At 42.9% G+C, this 22662-nt stretch overlaps 1 protein-coding gene across 3 annotated transcripts in view; it reads left to right on the top strand.

The window, feature by feature from the left end:
* Positions 1 to 22662, top strand: part of SMIM14 (small integral membrane protein 14) — a 58843-nt gene that overhangs the window by 8884 nt on the left and 27297 nt on the right. Inside the window, exon 1 of one of the 3 annotated variants that reach the window (XM_071556614.1) lies at positions 9381 to 9665. The exons of 1 other annotated variant lie outside the window; for it this stretch is intronic. The gene's annotated coding sequence lies outside the window, so the exon portion shown is untranslated. Of the gene's footprint in view, positions 1 to 9380; positions 9666 to 9713; positions 9807 to 22662 lie in introns of those variants that run through there. One more of the 3 variants, XM_071556616.1, reaches the window with a different exon arrangement.

Below are 22662 nucleotides of genomic sequence, written 5' to 3' on the forward strand. Positions count from 1 at the left end.
GAGTAAAGGATGGGACACCATTGCTCTTCACGTTCCTAACCTGAGACACAGAGCTTTCAATGCAGGCTGCAGAGGTGGATTGAGACCCATAGGCAACAGTGCTATCCAGTACATGGGATCCCAATTCAGCCAAAGGTTTCCAGCTATAATCCAGAATATGGATTAAAGGTGTATGAATAACAACAGTATAATAGAAGAATATCATAGAATTATAGAATTGATTGGGTTGGAAAAGACCTCCAAGATCATTAAGTCCAACCCTTGGTCCAACTCCAGTCCATTTACAGTGCCACGGCCAATCTCAGTTTAAAAAACCCCAGGTATGAGGAATCTACCACCTCTCTGGGCAGCCCATTCCAATGCCTGATTACTCTCTCTGGAAAGAATTTTTTCTGATCTCCAACTTAAATTTCCCCTGGCAGAGCATGAGCCCGTGCCCCCTTGTCCTATTGCTGAGTGCCTGGGAGAAGAGACCAGCCCCCACCTGGCTATAACTTCCCTTCAGGTAGTTCTAGACAGTGATGAGGTCACCTCTGAGCCTCCTCTTCTCCAGGCTAAACAACCCCAGCTCCCTCAGCCTCTTCCCACAGGGCTTGTGCTCCAGTTCCCTCACCAGCCTTGTTGCTCTTCTCTGGATCCGCTCCAGCCCCTCAATATCCTTTCTGAACTGAGGGGCCCAGAACTGAACACAGTACTCAAGGTGTGGCCTCACCAACACAGAGTACAGGGGAAGGATCACTGCCCTGGTCCTGCTGGCCACGCTATTTTTGATACAGGACAGGATCCCATTGGCCTTCTTGGCCAACATGGGCACACTGTTGGCTTACGTGCAGTCAGACCAGAAATCTACTAGAAGCCAAACCACAGAGAGAACATTCTCCAGTATACTTTGCATCATCACCTGTTATGAATTCCTTCAATGGTCTCTCTGTTTTGTAAAGCACAAGATTTTTTAGGGATCCTGAAAGGAAGGACAATGCCATTCCTTTTAATAAAAAAAGAAATCTGGAGCTCTTGAATTCAGCTATTATTGGTTGAGCTGGCAATTTTTGACTCTGAGGCTTTTTGAAAATTTTAACTGGAATTTGAACTTATTTCTAATGATGGCCATCTTGCTAAATTACAGTATAATCTGTCATTATGGGCACCAAATCCAACTGAGGGAAGTCCTTTGGAACTGTTTACAATAAAAATTTACGAAATAGTAAGGTTTGTCAGTGATGATCCAGATAGAACTCAGCCATGACAGATGGGTAATTTATCAAGCTGTATTAGTGTTGATATGTAGATACCATCCTAAAATAGCTGCATTTCAGAGACTAGAACAAGTTTGTATTAGGAAAAAAACCCTAGAAACTTTTCTACCGATCTTATTACAATAGAATTATAATTTAGGATTAAATCATTAAGTCTAAATCCCTAGTCACTGTTTAGACCACAGCTGTGTAAAATGTTACCTGAACTGCATTTGAAATCAGAAATTGCTAAGGACCAACTCAAGAATACAAGTCCAGACAATCTGATTTGTTGTTTTCCTGACTGTGATTGTCTCCAGTTTGGCCATATGGCTAGCAAGAACATAGTAACTGGGAAGTTATTAGAGAACATGGAGCATAAAGTCACGTTAAACAAACAAGGCTCAAATAGTGTTCTGTATTGACTAAGGTACAGTTTCCCTGAGCACAGCAGATACAAGCCATTTCTCTGGCCTGTGCCTCTCTGCCAGGCAAGTAATGTTTCACAGAACAGTATCTAAAATATCCCTACTAGTCTGTGTGTCTTTCCTTTCAGTAGTAGCATAAGCCTTTCTTTTTAGGTGGAAGATCTAGTTTAGAGTTTCTTGTCTTGTACATTTTTCTCAAATGAAGAGTAGCAATTTAAGCAGTTTCAGGGACATATAACTCATCTCAAAAAATTCCCTGTTACAGCTTTCCCATCTTTCTGACAGAGTGCAAAAAAATCACATGGTAAATTGGAACCAGTCAGCTTTTAAAGGCTGTACACTAGACTGTATCTTTCTTTCCCAGATTAGAGGTTAGTCGTGCTGGGAGATAGTCAGTCATGCTGTATGATTGCCTATCAAGATTTTACAGATTATAACTCCTAATCCTAGAAATTTTGTGATGTTACACTGTTGGTCCCTTCCCCAAACACAGAGCAGACATAAAAGATATTAATACTTCCTGCAGAGATATTTCTAGGTGTCGAACTACTCCTGTATTTTAATATCACTCAACCCAAAGAATTTTACTTTCACTGAAATTGCAGTGAAAGTGCTTTGCAGATGTACCTGCTCTGGGTTCCCTCTTGAGTTTGCACAGTATCACATAATCACAGCATGGCCAAGATTAGAAGGGACCTCTTGAGGTCATCTACTTTACCCTTCCTGTCAGACCTCTAAGGATAGAGACACCTCAGCCTTCCTGGGCAACCTCTGCCAGTGTTCAGTCACCATCAGAGTAAAGAAATGTTTTCCTGTGTCCAGCTCTTGCCCTGTCACTGGGCAACACTGTGAAGGGTCTGGCTCCCTCACTGGTTTCTCTACTGAGGAGCTGGGCTTCTGCTGTAATATGGGTTTGGCTTCAAACCTTTCCATCCTTTTTTTCAGTAATTATCTTCAGTTTTAGAGATGTCATCTGTGTCCAATAATTACCTTAGCAGCTTAACAAAAGGTAAGAAGAACACAAGAACCCATTTAAACACTGAAAATTGTAAATTCATACTTTCAAACACTTAAATGGTTTCCTTTAATCTATGCAGTGTTTTTGCAAAATTTATCAATTATGAAGTGTGAGCTGAATGGAATCATGGAATGGTTTGGGTTGGAAGGGACCTTAAAGATCATTTAGTTCCAAGCCCCTGCCATGGGCAGGGTCACCTTGCACTAGACCAGGTTACTCAGAGCCCCATCCAACCTGGCCTTGAACACCTCCAGGGATGGGGCAGCCTCAGCTTCTCTGGACAACCTGTTCCATTGCCTCACTACCCTCACAGTAAAGAATTTCTTCCTAATAGCTGTTCAAGTCAGCACCTCATTCCCTTGTAAAAAGTCCTGCTCCAGCCTTCTTGTAGGGCCCCTTTTAGGTATGGGAAGGATGAAATAAAGTCTCTGCAGAGCCTTCTGTTCTTCAGGCTGAACACCCCAACTCTCAGCCATTCCTCATAGGAGAGGTGTTCCCTCCCTCTGATCATCCTCCTGGTCTTCCTCTGGACTTGCTGCATTGGGTCCATGTCCTTATGTTGGGGCCCCAGAGCTGGATGCAGCACACCAGGTGGGGTGTCATGAGAGCAGAGCACAAGTGGCGAGTCACCTCCCGTGACCTACAGACCATGCTGCTTCTGATGCAGACCAGGGTATGACTGGCTTTCTGGGCTGCAAGTGCACATTGCTGGCTCATGTCCAGCCTCTCATCCCTCAGTACCCTCAAGCCCTTCTCAGCAGAATTGCTTTCAATCCATTCTCCTCACAGCCTGTACTCGTCCTTGAGACTGTCCTGACCCCTGTGCAGGACCTTGCACTTGGCCTTGTTGAACTTCACGAGGTTCGCACAAACCCACCTCTCAAGTCTCTCAAGGTCCCTCTGGAAGGCATCCCTACCCTGCAGCGTGTTGTTCACTCCACTCAGCTCAGTGGTGTTGGCAAACTTGCTGAGGGTATACTACAGAATTCATTTTTCCTAACAGTGTTGTCAAGTTCCCTAAAGCCTAATTTTTTTTCTTACACTAAACCACTTGTCTAGTTTATAGCTACTTTTCAACCTGTTTGACATACTACAGCAAATACCCAGCTGCATCATGCCACATCCTCAAACAAAATTCTCTCGAAAGCAAATTTGCACAAGTTAACACCCTTGCATTATGTCTATAGAGATCTTGCCCAGCTGAGCAAGCAGTCATTTTTAGTTCATTTGTCAATATTCATGTTCTAATATCTCAGGTAAAAAGTATGATTGGATCACATCACTGTGCTTACAGTGACAACAGATCAGATTCTTTTCCAACAATGTGAGTTAGTTCTCTGTAGTCCATACAGAGATGCTGCCATGTTTATGTGGTAGAATACTGATCTCCAAGTGCTGACTGGCAAAGTCATGGCTTTTGATACACCTTCTCAATGACATGTGAAATGTCTTCTCTTTTTGTTATCTCTCTTTTCTGGGTAAATAATGCCTTAGCTTTTTAATGGATGGTTACTTTTAAATTTCAGTTACGTACTGAGTGCTTAATACTAACAGCAAAACTGCATATTTCCATTTCAGATCAGAGTAATTCTCAGTTCCTGACCAGAAAAGTTTAACTCATTGCTGCTTCTTAGTTAAATGTAGTGAAGTGTATAAAAAAATCCTTTGGGATCTGATTTTCATTTTCTTCTCTCACATTTTCTTCTGCACCTAACATTCATCAAATCTGCTTTCTTGCATTTTGAGCTTGTGTTTCCTCTATTACATATGGCTTCTATTAGATGTTCACTTGGAAATAAACAGGGATTCATTTTTTTTTCTCCAGAATGTGAGAACTGTAACAGTTGAGAACTCTGACTCGTGTTCAGAGGCATTTTCAGACTGAAGGCTGAAATGGCTCTGAACATAAAGGGTGACATGAGATGTTTTTCCCGATTTTCAGATGAATATAGCAATGTTAACTGCTGGTAAGTTTATGCCTGTGAACTACAGTTGCTTATGAAGCAGTTCACAGTGTTTCTCATCTTTTCTTTGAAAGAAAGTCACCACAATTGTGCTGCTGCTATTATAGTTTCTGTTCCAGAGCAAAACCAATTTTTTAAGGTTATTCCAGTGTTGGTTCACTTACACCACATTTTTAGAGGGGATTTCCCACAGAATTTGGAAAATAATGTTCCCAATGCTGATTGAATAATTATCCATCACAATGAAATTTAGTGGACCATTAACTTACACAGTTACCGAGAACTTACCGTTCTAATACTACAGAGCCATTTCAGCCTAACTCAGATGGTAGGTCTTTACCAGCAAGTGTTATCATTAAGAATTCAGTGGTTCAGGACATATTCCTCTATTTTTAAATTACTTTTGCAAGCCTGACCTTGTAAATATCCCAATTGGCCTTGCTTGTATTTCATAGTTACTCTGAGTTACTAGTCAATATTGTAGGGAAGTGTAAAATAATCCTTGTCATCCCCTCAACTTCAGATTTCCTTCATTCATTTCCTTGTTTGGAAACTTCACTGGCAGCTGTGATCTGGCAGCATTGCAGCAACCCTTTGTAATCATTTCCCCTGGACTGTGGCTAATTGATCCCAAAAGTCTGTGTTGGTGTGTTGATGCTTCAGGAGCACAAATGATCCTGCACAGATTGTCTGACATTTTTAGTCGAGATTCTCCTATCCACTGAGCCACAGTTTTTCTGTGAGTTCTGTCAATGGTTAAGTGTTCATTAAGCTTGTAACTGCACATTGACAGAAAATCTGGCAGTAGAAATTTGGTTCAGTGGTGATCACTGATACAATATCTGTTAAACTAAGCTAAGTACACAATATAGTCTTTGTGCCAGCCAATTCACAGCCTTGCTGCCCAGTGTCCCAAAATGCTTTGCAATTCTCAAGTGCTTTGTGAGATGCCAGCCCAGATGAATTCTAGGAATGTTTGTGAGAATTAGACTTCCCTTTCCAAAAAACACAGTGTTGCTACCAAAAGGCCCCATCTACCTTGCTGCTACAAGGGTATTTTATAATCTTTTCCTTTCCACTTCCCGGGTGCAATTTTCAGACCACTCTGCAGACCTCTCCCAAGTGGCTCTTCAATATCAAAATTTACAGCAGAATTTCACATGGATTCCTCCTGGGAATAGCATTATCTACCCATTATGGACTGCACACAAGAAAAGAGGGAGCAGGCAAAAAAGTAGTTACATGTAGAGGATTTGCCCCATTTCTAGGTAATTTTTCAGATCTAATGAAATTGCAGACACGGAACTTTCACTCCACAGAGTATCTGGATGTCAGCAATGCAATGCCTAGTGACATGACATGAGCAAAGATGAGAAGAACATCAGCAGAAAAAGAACTTCAGAATGGGAAAAGTAATGTTCTTTGGGGTCTGTAAACAAGCTCAATCACTATTTGGCAAGTTAGAGCACCAACATGACTCCTGTTTTTCCATTGCCTAATGGAGTAGAAAAGTTGTAATGTGGAATGTGACATCTGTCTGGTGCTTTACAAAGTGCCCAATCCACACTACTGTCAGATGATGGGAAGGTTTGCTCAAGTCCCATCTTCTTCCAGTGTTACTGGTAGAAGGAGCATTACCATCTTCTGCCCTTCAGGCAGAGTTGTCTACATAGTTTTAACTTGGCAGTGGGCAGCACAGTTATTTTAGTGGATTTACTATTCTGTCCTTGTTACTAGCTGATTTTGAGTGTATCTCATGCCTTTGTTCATAAAGTAGCCTAAATCATCACTGTTTTCATCATAGTTTGACAGCTAGAAAGGAGACTTCATAGAGTGAGTCTGAAAACAGCCTCCATATCATGATCTTGTTTTACTGCTGTATCCTCCACTAAATTTGTGAGTGTAAGGGGAAGCAGATGGCTGAAGCCTGGGAGTAGGAAGCTGAGATAGAATCAGTGCCTGCAATGGCTTGTGGGAACCAGGAGGGACAAATTCTGAGGAATGCTCTGGCAGAATGTTTTATGCAAAATACCCAGCTAATTTCTGCTTATGTATATGTTCTTGCTGATTTGAAAGCAATAAGCTTCTGCATTGTTTCTCTTGCTCCTAGTTCCTACTTTCTGTAGCTCCTATTGCCTGTCCCTCTTCCTTGACAGTTCAACTCCTGAAGTTTCATCCTTCATTAGGCCCATTGGCTTCCCATATTTCCAAGGATTCCAATGGAAATATATATGTTGAACAAAGAAAAATAATCAGGAAAACAATTGCTATTCTGCTGTTAAAAAGGCAATGCAAATATTGCAGAATACAATACTGAAAAAACCCTCAGCTTTTTACTGAGACCAGTTATGTAAAACTATTCACCGATATGCAGTAACAACATGGAGTGAAGAAACGAGAGTAGAGAGGGGTAGCTTGTGTCTCATGCAGAGGAAAGGCTCGCTGGCCACATTGTGCTGCTGGAACAGCTCTTCAAGGCACAATTTCAAGACATTACCAGACATGATGCAAGTCCCTGAACAGGGCGATGTGAGAATGAGGCACAAAGTTGTAAAGCACCAGGTGCTGAGGAGGCTGCATTTGATTCAAAGAGAGGAAGACATCACAGCTCTAGCTGTTAAGTGCCATCATTGCATACTACTTCTTGTACATCACTCAGTTGTCATCACAAGGAGCTCCTACCTCTCCTTTACAGATTCTTTGAAAGCTCATATTATTTCTGACAAGGCATCTGATGCTACTGGTCCAGCTCACTTAGTCTTGCTCTCCCAGTTCTAGGACTGTTCAAATTTAGTTCTCCAAGAATCTATCACTATGAGACTCTCCTCTCAATTTCAATGGTTGCTGCAAGTATGCTTGCCATCCTTTTAGCAACAATGTGCTGTTTGACTTTGTCCAAGAGCTGTTTGGCAAGGAAATAGAAGTGTTTGCCAAGAAAATAGAAGTGTTTGGCATTCCTGCCTCATCTTGGCAAGAGAAACCTTCCTCTCTGCTATTGTGTAGTTGCCATTACTCTCCTGTCTTGTTTGAGTGAGGACTAATGGTAAGCTGTGTCTGGTTTGGGGATTTCAGGATCTCAGATCCATTTTCTGGAACAATGGCTGTGTGCTGTGTGTGTGAGGTAAGGCTGCTTAATGGTGTTGGGAAGCTGCCTCTGCCAAAGTACACTTCAAGCCAAATGTACCTTGATGTTGCTGATGTTCATGGTTCCTGTTGCAGTCTAAACTCCTGGACAGGCTGTCAAGAAACCTGTTCTCCCAGGAAATGCTTTAGGGATGTGATTTCATATTTCCAAATTAAATATAAATTTTAGCATCCCTAATGCCTTACCAGAGATTCAGTTCCCTGGACTGAGGTAAACAAGATGATACAAGCTCTGCATAGTTTAGCTGCTTTGTGTGACGGTCTGACTTTGTGTCAGTGCCTTGCCTCCCTTTTCAGTGTTGTCACTGTTTAGCTGCACTCTAAGACAAGTGATAGGGCTGAAACATGGGAAAGGAGAGGCAAGATCCACAGCAAGTCATGACTGTGTGGCAGTTTGGCACAGGCAGCCTGCCTGCTGCCTCTCAGGAAGTGGACTGGTTATGTCCAGGGCCAGCTCCAGCTCAGCAGAGTTACCTCACCTGCATCTTGCAGACAGAGGTGGCTCTGCACACCATGATGGCTGGACATGTGAGGCTGCCAACTGGCAATACACCCAAGACCTGGCGAGTAACGTAGTCTTGACACTCAAAGCTAGAAAAAAATTCAGAAAAAAGGTCTGTAGCCATGAAAGGAGGCTTGAAAGCCCCATGACAGCTGCAAATAGCAATGAGAACAGCCAAGCTTGCCCCATATGTAGGTCATATCAGACTGTATGTGGCACTGGTGGCACGAGGACATACTGACTTGAGAGCACTCACAACTTCCATCCAACCTTTCCTTCTTACTGTAATCATGGTATTGTGCTTGTTTCCTGGCTTGGAGGAGGTAAACCAGCCTTGGAAATATTGGAGGACATGACTTTCTTCCCTCTATAATCCCTTTTGCATTACTGCATGGTATCACCCTCCCCAGGACAGGATGTAGTCCCCCTTTCCGTGTTGGACCGTGGCATCCCTTCTTGGCTGGGCATAGGTAAACCCAACTGTCTCACTGAGAAGCCATGACGTGAAAATTTCCCTTTTAGCTTCATTCCACAGCATCTATATGCATATTTTTGAGGGATGCTTTAATCGCTGAGAAGCTCGCGAGTCACGAGCTCCTGAACAGGCTTTAGCTTTCTAGATGAGAAACTACACCATCGCGTCCCTCGTACTTCGGTGGGGATGGTTGGGGACCGGGCGGGCGAGGTGCCCGTATTAGTGACGGGGTCGCGGGGCTTTGGGGCCCACGCCGGCACAGCTGCCCCGGAGCAGGGACTGTCCCCGCGTCCTCTCGGCAATGACCGACCGGAGCGTCGCGTCGCGTCGCGTCGCTGTGAGGCCGCCGCGCTGCTCGGAACCGCCGGCGCTCGGGGCACCGCGGCCCGGCACTGGGGGCACCACGGTTCGGCACTGGGGGCACCGTGGTCCGGCACTGGGGGCACCGCGGTTCGGCACTGGGGGCACCGTGGTCCGGCACTGGGGGCACCGCGGTTCGGCACTGGGGGAACAGCACCCTCCCCACAGCGGCGCTCGGGCCCGCACGGACGGAGGGGCGGGCGCGGGGGGCGGGCACACGCGGCACCGCCCCGGCCCCGCCGCCGCCGGCAGATCCGGCAGATCCGGGTCTCGTGGCGAGGGCTGACGTGTGAGCGGCCCGAGCAGCGGGGCCGCGCCGCGGGGCCGCCCCTGCCCGCCCGGCCCCCGCCCCGCAGCCCTCCCTGCCCCTGACCCTGCCGGCGGCCGGAGCACAGTGAGCGGGGCTGCTCCCGCCCTGCAGCCCTCCCTGCCCCTGACCCTGCCGGCGGCCGGAGCACGGTGACCGGGGCCGCCCCTGCCCGCCCGGCCCCCGCCCCGCAGCCCTCCCTGACCCTGACCCTGCCGGCGGCCGGAGCACGGTGAGCGGGACCGCGGGGCGGGCGCGGGTGGCGCGGACACCCCCCGGGGCCGGGCCGGGCCGGGGCGGCGGAGCCCCCGGTGGGGCTGCGGGGAACTTGGCGCCTGTTGAAGTGCAGAAACGGCCCCGCCGCCCCGGGCAGGTAAACATGGCAGAGCCGGAGCCGGAGCCGCAGCCGCTCCGCTCGCTGTCGGGAAGCTCTCGCCTTTTTCAAACCGGAGAAACGTCGGCTCGGCTTCTTTACAGCTGTTCTGATTTGCCCTTTTCTGGTTGTTGGGGGTTTTAATGTGAAATAGCACTTTTCTGTCCATTCTTGTTGGGTTTTTTGTTTGTTTGTTTGTTTGGGGTTTTTTTAAAGGATCTCAGAGTGATACTTTGAGCTAAAGGGGTTTAGTTTTCACTCTTCAGACGCTGGAGGTGGCATGCTGGCAGCAGGGATGTGTTTCCAGGCTGCTCCCTTCTTTCCGAACAGAGTACACCTGAACTGGGGGAAATGGAACAGTGTCTTGTGAAAGATCATCTTGGGAAAAGGGCAGTGTCACACTGCCATTAATTTGTCAGAGGCAGAGTTTTTGCCAGAAACTCTTCGCGTGTGTGCTCCAAGGGGAGATTCCTGGGGAATCAGTGAGCAAGGGGTGTGCTGGTCTTGGAGACCAAGGTGCGGTCACTGCTGCTGTCCCCGTGTTGGGCTCCCCAGGGTCCTGCCCTGCAGCTCAGCCCGTGCCTTCCCTGGCAGTCCGAGGCCTCAGCTGACCAGCGCTTCTGCTGAATGTGATGCACGACCTAGATCCAGCACTTGTTTCCTGGCAAACACCTGTTTTTCTAGTCAGGCGTTTCCAGGATTGTGTTTTAGATTGTAGACTCTGTGTGTGGTAATACTGACTGAACATCCACGTCGATGCATATAGATAAGTCTTGAAAACCATCTCCAGTTTTTAGAGGTGAGGACATCTGGCTTTTTTTGGTCTTAATAGCATATTACGTTAATGTTGTGATTGTGCCTACTGGGAAAAGTATGTATCTCCAGTGAGTACTAGGGAGATATATATTAGAAGCCTTTACATGCTTGGTTATTTGAGTGCCACCCACCTTCAGTCACTGCTGTTACTTTCCAAAAGCAGACATGGGCTCAAAAAAAACCAAAAGTGGGGGAGATCAATTTTACTTTTTTATTTCTTCCTATATACAGTGAGAGAGAATAAATCCTTGATAGATCCATCCAGTTCCTGAGACCTAGTGAGATAAAAGAAATTAATCTTGGTTTCAAAAATTGGCTCTGGTGTTGACAGCGAAGCTTGAAATAGTAGAAGCAGTTGGCAAATTAAAAGTGATTGTAATGTTAGCAGTACATTAGTCAGTTCAGTTCTGAGCACTTTTCCTTTCCCTGCCACTGAGCTGGGCGAGTCCACTGTCTTTGGTTCTTTTTGCCATTTGTAAAATGCAAGATTTACAATGTTTGCCTAACTCTTGAGTGATAAAGTTCTGTATTTGAAGTCATTTAATTTCTTTTTGTATAAGGAGCTAAGTAAGTGCAAAGCCATACTGGCTGTGTGTTGCTGCATGTGCTTCTCCAGCAGGCAGGGACATGTCTGATCCACTGGAGTCCATAAGCGAGGGAGTCTGCTTTGGAACTGAGATGCTGTTAGCAGCAATTCTGTAGCTCTGGGTGGATCCTTTTTTAGTCTAGCTGGATATTATTTCACTGACTACAGAAATAAATATAATGGAAAAGGTTCTATAAAATTCCTTATATTGTGCACATTGTGATGGTTTTGCAACAGCTTATACAAACCACAGCCAAGTCCACTAAGTTCCTGACTGCATGGCCCAGTTACATGGGCAACATTCTGCAGTCCATGCTCTTTTGTTCTAAGGGAAAAATAAGACTAATACAATCATTTTTAAAGAAGTGGTCTACATAAGAACTACTTCAAAATACATTATGGTTTTAATAATTTTTTAACTATTATACTGGCTTCCAAAAGGTTAACATTTGGTTCTGGAGAGTGTCTAACTGACTTCTGATTTTGTTATTAACTTCTCATTTCCTACTTTCATACATTTAGACTTCAAATTAGTGGTGTGTGAATGTTATTTGCATAACAGATGTGTAATAAAACTATGTTTGTGTTTCAGAATTTTTCCTTATAGGTATTTTAGGTTCTTGATGTACATTCCTAAAAGACCAAGTTTTGTCTCTGCTGAAGTTGGTCATACCAGAATTGACCTAACAACATCATGAGTCTTCACAGGGCCAGTACAGTGAAAGCAGCAAGATCCTCTCTTCTTATAAATGCGTATCAATGGGGAAGGTTACAGTGCCCTGACAATACTAAGATTCAGATTCTTTCTCCCTGTGTTTTGAGTGTTTTTCAGATTACTCATCACAACAAATACAAAAATGTTTTGACAGATGCATTTATTATACATAGAAAAATTGATGTAATCTGCCCATTTTCTGCTTGGGAAGCAACTCTGGGAGTCTGTGAGCCTGCTTTGCATACATACTATTGCACACTCTGCAGATTTACATACAAGCTACTGATGCACATAACACTTGATGTTAAATGCACTTTCTGTTTTAACTTCTTAGGTTAGAGATTCAATTTATTAATACATACAGATCCATCTAGTTGTTGGTGAAGCACCTGATTTTGCAAAATGCTGTTACGTCTTGGAAAATCCAAGTGCTCCCAAGCCTTCTGTAAGTACAGTGGAAGCTAAACAAACTTTCTAAGTCTGTATCACAAATCTGAATCTTGCAGTCCTTGTTCAGGTAAAAAGAAAAAGGAGTTATTTTCCCAGAAGAGCTCCTTCAGCTTGTATGCCTTGATTCATGCACAGCTCTCCTCCCCAACTCCCAAGGCGCCTCATTTGAAGAAAGGCTGCTTAGCTCCTCATTATGAAGGAATACAGTCAGAGATAGGAGAAGGATCAGTGTGTGTTGGCTGTGCTTGTCTTGCTCCTGCCGACAGAACATGCTTCTGCCATCAGTACAGTGGAGAAATATGGTCCTATCTTCCTCCTTCCATCCCATCACCTATTCCACAATATTGGCTGCGGCTGGGGCAAGGAAAAGGTCCCTCGGTGATGATTGATGCGGCTTTTCATGAGAGATTTGAAGACGCTTAGGGAGCAGCCTCTGGCATGATGGAGTGATTGTACATTTGCGTGGTTATTAACTGAACAGATACGCTTCAGAAGCTTTAATCAAAGTGCCTAACTGCTATTTTTACAGATAATGGAACAAATTAGTCCCATTTGGGTGGGAATAGATACAATTACACTTGATAAAAGTTTTCCTCATTAAGATTAGTTCTGATTCTTCTGCAGCTTTATCTTCATTAAAAACATGCCTTTCTGGAGCTAAATACAGTATAATTTGTATTTTATAAGGCTGCTGACAAATGTCAGATCCAAAGCACTGAGCTCTTCTAGAAAAGACAAGATTTTTATCAGAAAATAAACCCAATGTAGCACCAAGCATTTACATGATATAAGCAGCTGCAATGCTTTATTTGTTGAATCTTTGTCAAACACAGACCTCCAGTATTAGAACTTTGGTCCTTTTTGTTCATACTTGTGTATGTTTATGTATTTCCTGTCAGTCATAAAATCTTTATTTTTAGCAAAGCAATATTTTTAGAGAACTTGATAAAATAGTTTTTGTCTGTTTTCATACATGTAGAAGTTATTTAGGGAAAAAAAGCAGCTGTCTGAATGAAGATGTGAAGGAAAGTTGGGGGTTAGCTCTTCAAGCAGTTAAACTAAATCAAGCATGAAAGAAAGATTCCTGGTGTGAGTGGCCTTAGTTTAACAAGAATTCCTGTGTAAGTTTCATTAGGGCTTCCTGACTCTCATATCGAGGTGAGGGTGATCAGATGGCACAGGTAATTAAGCACCCCTATTTGAAAATACTGGGTAAACTTTTTATCAGATTGCTCCATGAAATGTAGTAATAATCCTATATGTAGACTTTTTTGAGTCATGGAGATTGTCAGATGCTTCAACTTCAAGTTAGTACCTAGAGCAAAAGTGTATAAAGATGAAAAATACCTTATTTTCTGTGGTGTAACTGGAGCTGAAAGTGAGATGTGTGTTGCAAACAAACCCTTATCTTGTGAAACAGTACTATAGATTTTCCTTGTGCAAATTAATGTAGTGGATTTAAAAATCTGTTGCTAGTAGATGCAGGGGAGAGTTGTATAATTTGCATAGCATTTTGCTTTTTATAATCTAAACTAGTCTGTGAGTCTGCTAAATTAGACGAATATTATTCTCTGGTAAAAACTGGGTCATCTTTTAGCTAAACATATGTAAATAACCAAGTCCAGAAATCCTGTTAATTGCTACAGATTCCCTCTGGTATAAATACTGATTAAAATATTCTAGTTGATAAGCTTCACATTGTTTACTGCAGGTATGTAGAAAGCCTGATTCAGCTTCCACTGATCTTGAAGGCAGGCACCCGCCAGCTTCAGATAAAATTTGATCTGGCCTAAAGGGGTTAGGAGTAGGGCTGCTGGGGAATAGAGCTGCTTTCATCTGAAAATTGAAAGTGCTGCTATCTGCCTCGGCATGCTGCTACCCTGCTAAATCTGTTTGCTCAGTGGCAAGTTATTAGAAACATATGTCATCCCTGGAGAAAAAAAATAATGAAAGTATTCCAAAGAATTTCATTACAATTTTGTTTGTATGTGATTGGAGTTACATTAAGGAATAGTGTATTTTTACAGTTTTAAAGATTTAGTAAGGTATTTTATAATGTAAACAATTGTACTCTTACTAAACTAGTATCAGAAAAACTTCATAGCTCAGGGTTTAGGGCTGCACTTACTGGTTCAATATGGTGGAAAAGGTTTCATTTGTATTTGTTGATTAAATAAGGATTGAATAAGAGATTCTTTTTTTAATGTACATAGTTTTGCAAAGAGATGAAATATCTAAAACTTCCTGAATGATTGACCCTTCAAAAAAATTAGTTGAAAATAAGGAGTTATTGCAGGTCACCTGTGCTGTGGCAACTGCCTGGATGGTCATTGTTAGCTCAGGGCAGCTCTGAAGTGTCTCAGTGTAACCTTTTTGTCTTACCAGCCTAAGTCATGTTGCTCACAGTTCCCATGGTCTAAGGGCGTGTGTGGGGACTGCAGTCACAGCTCAGCTGCACTGGGAGCAGTGCATTTGTTACTGGTAATGTGCTCTTGGGTTTGAATCCTGAGCCTCACTGGGTAAGCTTTAAAGTTGGCTCCTCTTTGGGTGCTCAGGTTGCTTTGATACATTTGAACTTAACTTGATTCATAAATCTTAAAACAAGAGCAGAAATGTTCTATGAGTAGCTTATATAGTTTGTTACAGGAATATACTTTTTTATACTCAGTCTTTTAAAGTAAATTATTAGTTTTGTGTTATGGAGCCCAAAAGTTAGGTGCAAAACATCTCTTGGGTAGGATATCCAACTGCAAAGTTGGGTTCCCTATTCTACTCCCACACCAAGGCTGGCGTGAGGTGCTCACCTCTGCTGTTTTCCATCTGCCAGCAGTAATCTTTATTCTGGTTTCCCTGCAGAAGGAAACCCGCTCCCTTGAAGGCCTGCTCTGTTCCATGAGTAGTCATTTGTTCAGAATCAGGCCTGCCAAATCCCTGCAACAGAAGTCTTTGGCCCTAGTTGGTGTGGCACAGCGTGGGTGTCCTCCTGGGGCTGGTGCAGGAGGGCCTCAGCAGGGGCTTCAGGCTCGGTGTGTGTTGCCTCCAGCAGCAGCATGGCACTCGTACGTCTGCGCGGGTGCTGAGTTTGGGAGGCTGGCAATTGTTTGGGAATGGGAAGAGAAATGTTGACTCTGTAGTGCCACAGACACTAACCAGAAGCAGGAGAGAAAGCAATTTTGCCTAGGAGCTGGCTTTTCTACTTACTACTCAAGTGGAAGGTCCCACGAAAGTCAGTGAGAGTTCTTGCCTTACGGAAGGCCACAGGAGAAGGCTCCCAGTTTGCTCTGTGGACAGGCTGAAATACAGTGGGTTAATAATTTTATAGAGGATAGCTCCCCCTTTTGCATCAACATGTGAAATAAAATTATTAAATAGCTATTAGTCACTCAGTGCAGTAGGAATATGTTTGTTGTCCTAGACCATTGTCACAGTCTCCTACACTAGAAATAAATGTTAAAGTAAAGCTGAAGCATTTCTGTAGCAGAAAGAGTGTATTATTCTTGGACAGTCTTCTATGTCATTGATATCATCTCTTAATGAGCTTTCATAGAGAGTTTCCCTTTAGAAAAATGTCATCATTTTAACAAACGGATGACCAAAGCTGACAGCTGGAGTTTGGTAATAACACTCTATATCAAATATCGGTAAATGAATTCTAAAATAGCTGGACTGCTTTTTTGGTCCGTGACAGGATGTGAATAATTAGCTCCTTTCCAAGTGTTTTGCCTGGAAGAAATGTTAAGCCACTTGCATGGGAATAAGTAAATAGCTTTTTAAAATCTTGGTGGATCTTATTTAGATTCCTTGGGGTGTTCAGTTTTGGTCACTGATATCAGCCTTTAAAGCCTGAAATCTGTCTTTGTCCTCACACATTCGGGTCACAGTCATAATGGGACATGAAAGGGAAAGTGGGAAACAGTACTGGAACAGTGAGGGATTTTATTGTGTGGGTTCTTGTCCTCTGAGAACTGTACTTGACACTGACAAGACTTAACTAAGCTGAAAGAAGCTTCTGTATGATCTTCTGTATTTCTCTGATACACCATTCTGTGTTGAATAGATGCACCTTAACATACCTGTAACCTTGGTTAGCCTAGCCCAAAAATAGTGAATTTCCTACCAGGTTCTCATTAGATCCTGCCACTCTTTAAAGTGGTGTGAACTTTTTCACGTACTTCAGTGTGAGAAGGGTTGTGATGCTTGGCTGTAAAAGGGCTGTGACCATAATTACAAGTTTTCATGCTGTGCTTCCTGCTTCACTGCTCGAGGTGCTAGCGGTGTTGGCAGAGTCACCAGAGGAGTTTTCTTACCCACTCTGAGCAACTCCAGCCATGCTCACAGTGTGGTGGTGGTCACACAGTAGTGGAGTTGTGCTGTGGAGACAAGGGCTATACCAGTGCTCCAGCAATCTTGTCAGACCACCGGAAAAAATACCAGGAATATCCATAGCACTTTCCAGTTCCAAGTCTGTCCCTGCTCAAAAGCTTCTCCCCTGATTTCAGCATATCACTGTAGTATCCTTCAGTGGTTGGCTTAGCATTTCTTAGTTTCTTTGGTTTTGCTCCTGTTTTTAAGGAGCTGTTTTGTATTTTATTGGCATTTTTAAGAAGCACCAGATGGATGACAATGGAAAATTAATTCATTGTTTACTTACCAAGTGATTTGTCAGATGGTAGCAAAGTTGCCCACCAGTATGCCCTAAGCAGGATGTGGCTGGATAAGCAGTTCCCATGTGGAGCTCCTACTGATGTCTGAAGCTCCTGCTTGACTGAGTCAACTTGGTGCCAGTTGAAACCAACAAGAGCCCCACCAGTTGGGTCCATCTGTCTGTGTGGTTACACGCTGACTTTTCCATGAGGAAAGGAACTGGCTTAGCTTAATGTGCATTGAAGAGTTCATCTTAGAGCTTGTTAATTATCCTGAGAGAAGTTGTAGTGCAACAATACACTTGCCAACTAATTAGTCTACAGCTGGAAGTCCAGGGAGACATGCTGACGCTTACAAATACGGAACCAGGAGAGTGGAGATGATTGCTTTATACCCTGAGAATATAACCCACTTTGCTGTCAGCCATCAAAATCATTGCAGCTCTTTTCCCTAGAAAAGCTGAATGAGTGATCTGAGCTGGGACCAGCAGTTGAAGAAAGCTGAAATTGGAGCCACTCTTTCCTGTGGCAGTGCTGCTCCTGGCAGGACCAACATTTATAGCCTGCTGGTTTGCTTTTGCTGCCCAGTCAGCCAGTTGGTTTTCTTTTGTCCTGAAAACTCAATTTTATGCCCAGGAGGAAGCCTGGTAGAAAATGATCCTCAGTAGTCCTCTGGAGATCTGTGGCCATGCAGAACGGCTGGATCCTGGTGCACTAAAGCCAGTGGGAGTGCTGGTGTTTGTTCCTGTAAAAGCAGGATGCAGACATAAGTGTGAAAGAGATGATGCGACAGCTTCTCTTACATTGCTAATAAAAGGGATTAAAAGTTAACACAGCCAAGTATAATGTTGCAGTGTTTCAGACTAAAGGCAATATTTACTTGAACTATCTAAATTACAGTAAAAGAGGAGAATGGATCTTTGGAATGTTGTAATTAGTATCAATTTGTATACAAGATTCTTCTTTTTTTACAAAAGCTATTTTTAGTCTTATTTGAACAGAGGAAGTTGCTTTGTAAAGGAAGTTTTCTTGGAGAATTGCAAGCTTATTTTTGCTTGTTTTATAACTCTGACAATTTAAAACCTATGTATAAAAGGTGCAGACCACCCCCACTGGTTATTTATGCCAGGTCCTTGTCTTCTGGCTTAGTTTTGGTTTAGTGTGGTGTCTTTGTCTTTAATGCAGATTCATTTGACTGAAAATCATGCATCTGTTAAGTTCAGACAGAATACCATTTATTTAAAGTACTGCTTATTTATCTTTTTATTTTTCTCTTTATTCCTGTAGTTCCTTTTATGGTGTTTCTTTCCTGTTCAACTACTAATGGTTTTGTGTTCTTTCACTGTCCTGTAGTTTTATCCAGTGTTTAGTTATTCCCTACCTGTGCTTTTTTAATGGCTCTGTTACCATTTCTGCCTTGTTCTTCTTTTACATTGCTCTGGTGATCAGAAATGTGCTGCATTTCTCATAGTACTAATTGAAGAAACCAGAAATTTAACAGAGTTATGTGCCAGTAAAATCAGCCAGTCTCAGTTACACAAAAATCTGGTTTGGTTTTTTTCAGAGAAAACCCCCAGATCTGTGCATATTATTTTCCCCTTTTATGCTCTAATCCAGTCTGAAGAGACACATGATGCAGAAATTAGGGGATAAAATGCCCTGGCCTGTATTACACACAAGTTTAGCTGTACAACTGAAATAATGGGAAGTTAGATAATAGGCTGGTGAGTTGGGTGAGGGTAGTTCATCAAAAGACTAACAAAATACTCAGGATTTTGTGGGAGGGTGGATGTGCATGAAGAACAAATACTATAGAAGATGGAAATCAACAGGGAAATGCATTATATAACAGATACAAAACATTCTGAGTTTGTCGGGGATTCACTGGTTTTCAATGTTTTGACTCCTCTTGGTTGGTTGGTCACTAGTAAACAGTATTTCCCTACTGCAGATATCTTTTTCTGTTATTTTACTGTACACCTACGTGATACTGAATTGGACTTTGTATGTTTGGTGAGCCCAGTCCCTAGAAGAGTGAGGATTAGGAACAGATTTTGGAGTAACCACCTGTACCCAGAGGCCTTTTGAAGTGCCCAGTAATGAGTCAGCAGAGTTGCCTTTGGAGTGCTAGTGGTGCTCAGGGGGGCAGAGCAGCCAAGGAGGAGAAGAGTCCCCCCATAGAAGCAGTGATCAGGAGCTTTATAGAATCATAGAATTGACTGGGTTGGCAAAGACCTCTGAGATCATCAAGTCCAACCCTTGGTCCAACTCCAGTCCCTTTACCAGATCCACTCAGTGCCACGGCCAATCTCAGTTTAAAAACCTCCAGGGATGGGAAATCCACCACCTCTCTGGGCAGCCCATTCCAATGCCTGATTACTCTCTCTGGAAAGAATTTTCTTCTGATCTCCAAGTTAAATTTCCCCTGGCAGAGCTTGAGCCCATGCCCCCTTGTCCTGTTGCTGAGTGCCTGGGAGAAGAGACCAACCCCCACCTGGCCCAAACTTCCCTTCAGGTAGTTCTAGACAGTGCTGAGGTCACCTCTGAGCCTCCTCTTCTCCAGGCTGAACAAACCCAGCTCCCTCAGCCTCTCCCCATAGGACTTGTGCTCCAGTCTCCTCACCAGCCTTGTTGCTCTTCTCTGGACTCGCTCCAGCACCTCAATATCCTTTCTGAACTGAGGGACCCAGAACTGAACACAGTACTCAAGGTGTGGCCTCACCAATGCAGAGTACAGGGGAAGGATCACTGCCCTGGTCCTGCTGGCCATGCTATTTTTGATACAGGACAGGATCCCATTGGCCTTCTTGGCTGATCGCATCAGTCTCTTCTTGCTTTAACTGAATTACATTTTTACCCCCTGGGTTAATGGGCACTGTGGTCACAGTTCCCAGGACTGGATGTGCAGGATTGCAAGGGTGTTGTGTTGTGCTGTATGAGGCCACTGTACCGGATGTTTTAGATTCCAGAAGAGAATACTGGGAGGACATTTGGACATGGGTAAGATTATACAGGAGAACCAAACCTGGGGCATGTTGTGAATAGAACAGTTACAAAAAGGGCTGGGTATTGTAGGAAAACATGAATCTTAAAATGGTTTAGATGCAGGTAAAAAGGCAAGAGAACGAGTTCTTTTTAAGGAAACCTGGATCCTTTAGTAGGTGATAGAATATAGGAGAGAGGAATTCTGCCTCTGACAGTAATATAAAAATGAACATTTTATCTTTGGGGCAGTGAATCATTCATGCTTTGTGCATGGGTTTTACTATTTTAGTCCTTTATAATTTTTCATAATGCCTGCAGAAGCATAAGAAACAAATTGCTTTCTTTATATAATTTTTATTTTAAATTTTATACATATTTTCATTTGTTCTGACACAATTCTCTTAAACTGAACTCAGAAGGAAAATTAACTTGATGGCTTCTTAGAGATGTTTGACAATTATGCTCTGAGTTATTGCGGTTGGCTGAAAAAACAGAAGTTAAATAGGGTATTGTTCTCTTTAATCTGGCAAGATTCTGTTATTTGCCTGCTGTACTGTGAGGTGTGTTGCTACCAAGGATTTTTTACCTTCAGTCTTCAAGGAAACAGCAACACAGCAAAAGTAGTTCTTGGCAGAGGAAATCTTCAGCCTTTTTATTTTTATTGTATGTTGATAGTCTACATTTTAAAAGTGTCTGAATCCAGGAAAACAAAGAGTTAATGAGCTTAATATTTTGGTGCTTAAGATGCCTGGTTTAGTCCATGACAAATCTGCAATAACTCTGATTTATGAATCATGTAGAGGGAGTGTTTCTTTGAATAAGAGAGTGATAAATATTTTTACACACTGTGTTATACCAAGGAGTAGTGATCACCAATATGTAGACTTTGACAATCTTGCTAATCAGCATCCATCATATTTGGGTTACATGGAGGGCATGGAGCACATAGAAGATTGGCAGAAATTCTTGTTTGACTTTGTGATGGAAAGGAATTTGGTTTTGTAATTATTAGAGTGGAGCAAGGCAGAGTATAATTTCTGTCTCCCAGAGCTCACCAGCTGCCTGCTATTTACTCATGAGTGGTGTTGCTGAATTGGAAAATATTGTATAGTCATTGCAATAATTTAAAATACACAACAGTCTCCAGGTACAAAAAAACCCAACCAGAGTGTAGCCATAAAGATTCTTTGTAGGGGAAGATAATAGAAGAAGAAACAATTTAAAATAGTTACTGGAACTCAGCATGCTATTTTGTAAATCATAACAGACTAGAAATATTTTCTATATGGCTTCATTGCCTAAAATTTCAAGTAGATACTCAAGTCAAAAGGTGATGGTGGCATTTATTTCTGCCTTAAATCATCAGACACCATCCTCCACTTTGATCCTGAATTACTGTAATTCCAACTCCAACCACAGTATTTTACTTTCAGTAGTACTGTTTGTGATTGCCTCTGTGGGCCTCTTTACACTGGAAGGGGCATATTGACTCTGATAGTACATCACATTTGTCCATGTTTACTAATCCTCTCCTTTATTGTGCCCTCTACCAGTTTGCTTAGTCTAGAGGCCGTAATATATACCTTCTCAGCTGTTACCAGAGGGACCTTTGGCATGTTTACCAACTGTGACTTCCAGCTGCTTGTAAACCCTGTGAATTAAATACTGTGCCAGCCTTTATGTGGCCAAACCATATGGTAATTTTAAGTAGAGTAAAAGTAACTCTCAGTCAGAGGATTTTCAGGTATTTGATATAGCCTTGCCAATTGCTGTGGTTTTACCAGTTACTTTATAAATTCCAAGGAAAAAAAGTGACAATAAACAGAGAAACATACAGAAAAAATAAGTAAAAGAAAACTACAAGCATTTTCTTTCTCCAGGTCATGAGGGAAAAGTACAGAGCACATCCTCCCATTTTCTGTGACAGACTGTACATAGAACAGCTGTATTTGCAGAAGGTGGAGAGCTTGTGTGACTGACAGCAGAGAGGTCAGAGCTGGGCAGAACAAGTTGGGCGCTGCCGCGGAATCAGACAATGGCAGGTGCCGGGAGGCCGGCAGGAAGCGCACTGCAGCCCTAGAGGCAGACAGGCTCCCTGAGAGCACACGGGGCAGCCAAGACATCCTGCTCCGGGATACTTCTGGTCTCTTGTTCTTGGACAGAGTCACAAAACAATAAGCTTTCAGATCTGATTATAGAGCTGAGTTGATATTTAGTGCTTTATGCATTCAAAGTGTGTTACATATAATACAGGTAAGCCAAGAATGTTTAACAGGAACACACACAAGGGTGTCATTTTACAAGCAAATCTTCAGTATTATTTTCTCTCTTCTTTGTAACTGGTCAGCCACATGTAAAATCTCCCTTTCCTCCAGTTGCAGGAAAAATTAGTTGCATAATGGAAAATTAGTTACCTGGATTTTAAGTATATTAAAATAACAATTTTAGCATCTTTATCAAGTAAAAACCTAGTGCTGTTTCCAAATTACATGGTCAATCTTTGGACCTTTGACAATGAAAGAGTTTGTTACAGGCTTGGAGAAAGTAAAAATAAAGGGTGATTCCTTTCAGCATCCTGTGAAGGTGGGAAAACTTATAAGAGATCTTTTGTTGGGTAGTTGGATGGCATTTTCAGTGGTGATATGTGTCCTGCTTTATTTA

The sequence above is a fragment of the Pithys albifrons genome, chromosome 5 (assembly GCF_047495875.1).
Source record: "Pithys albifrons albifrons isolate INPA30051 chromosome 5, PitAlb_v1, whole genome shotgun sequence".
Taxonomy (NCBI): domain Eukaryota; kingdom Metazoa; phylum Chordata; class Aves; order Passeriformes; family Thamnophilidae; genus Pithys; species Pithys albifrons.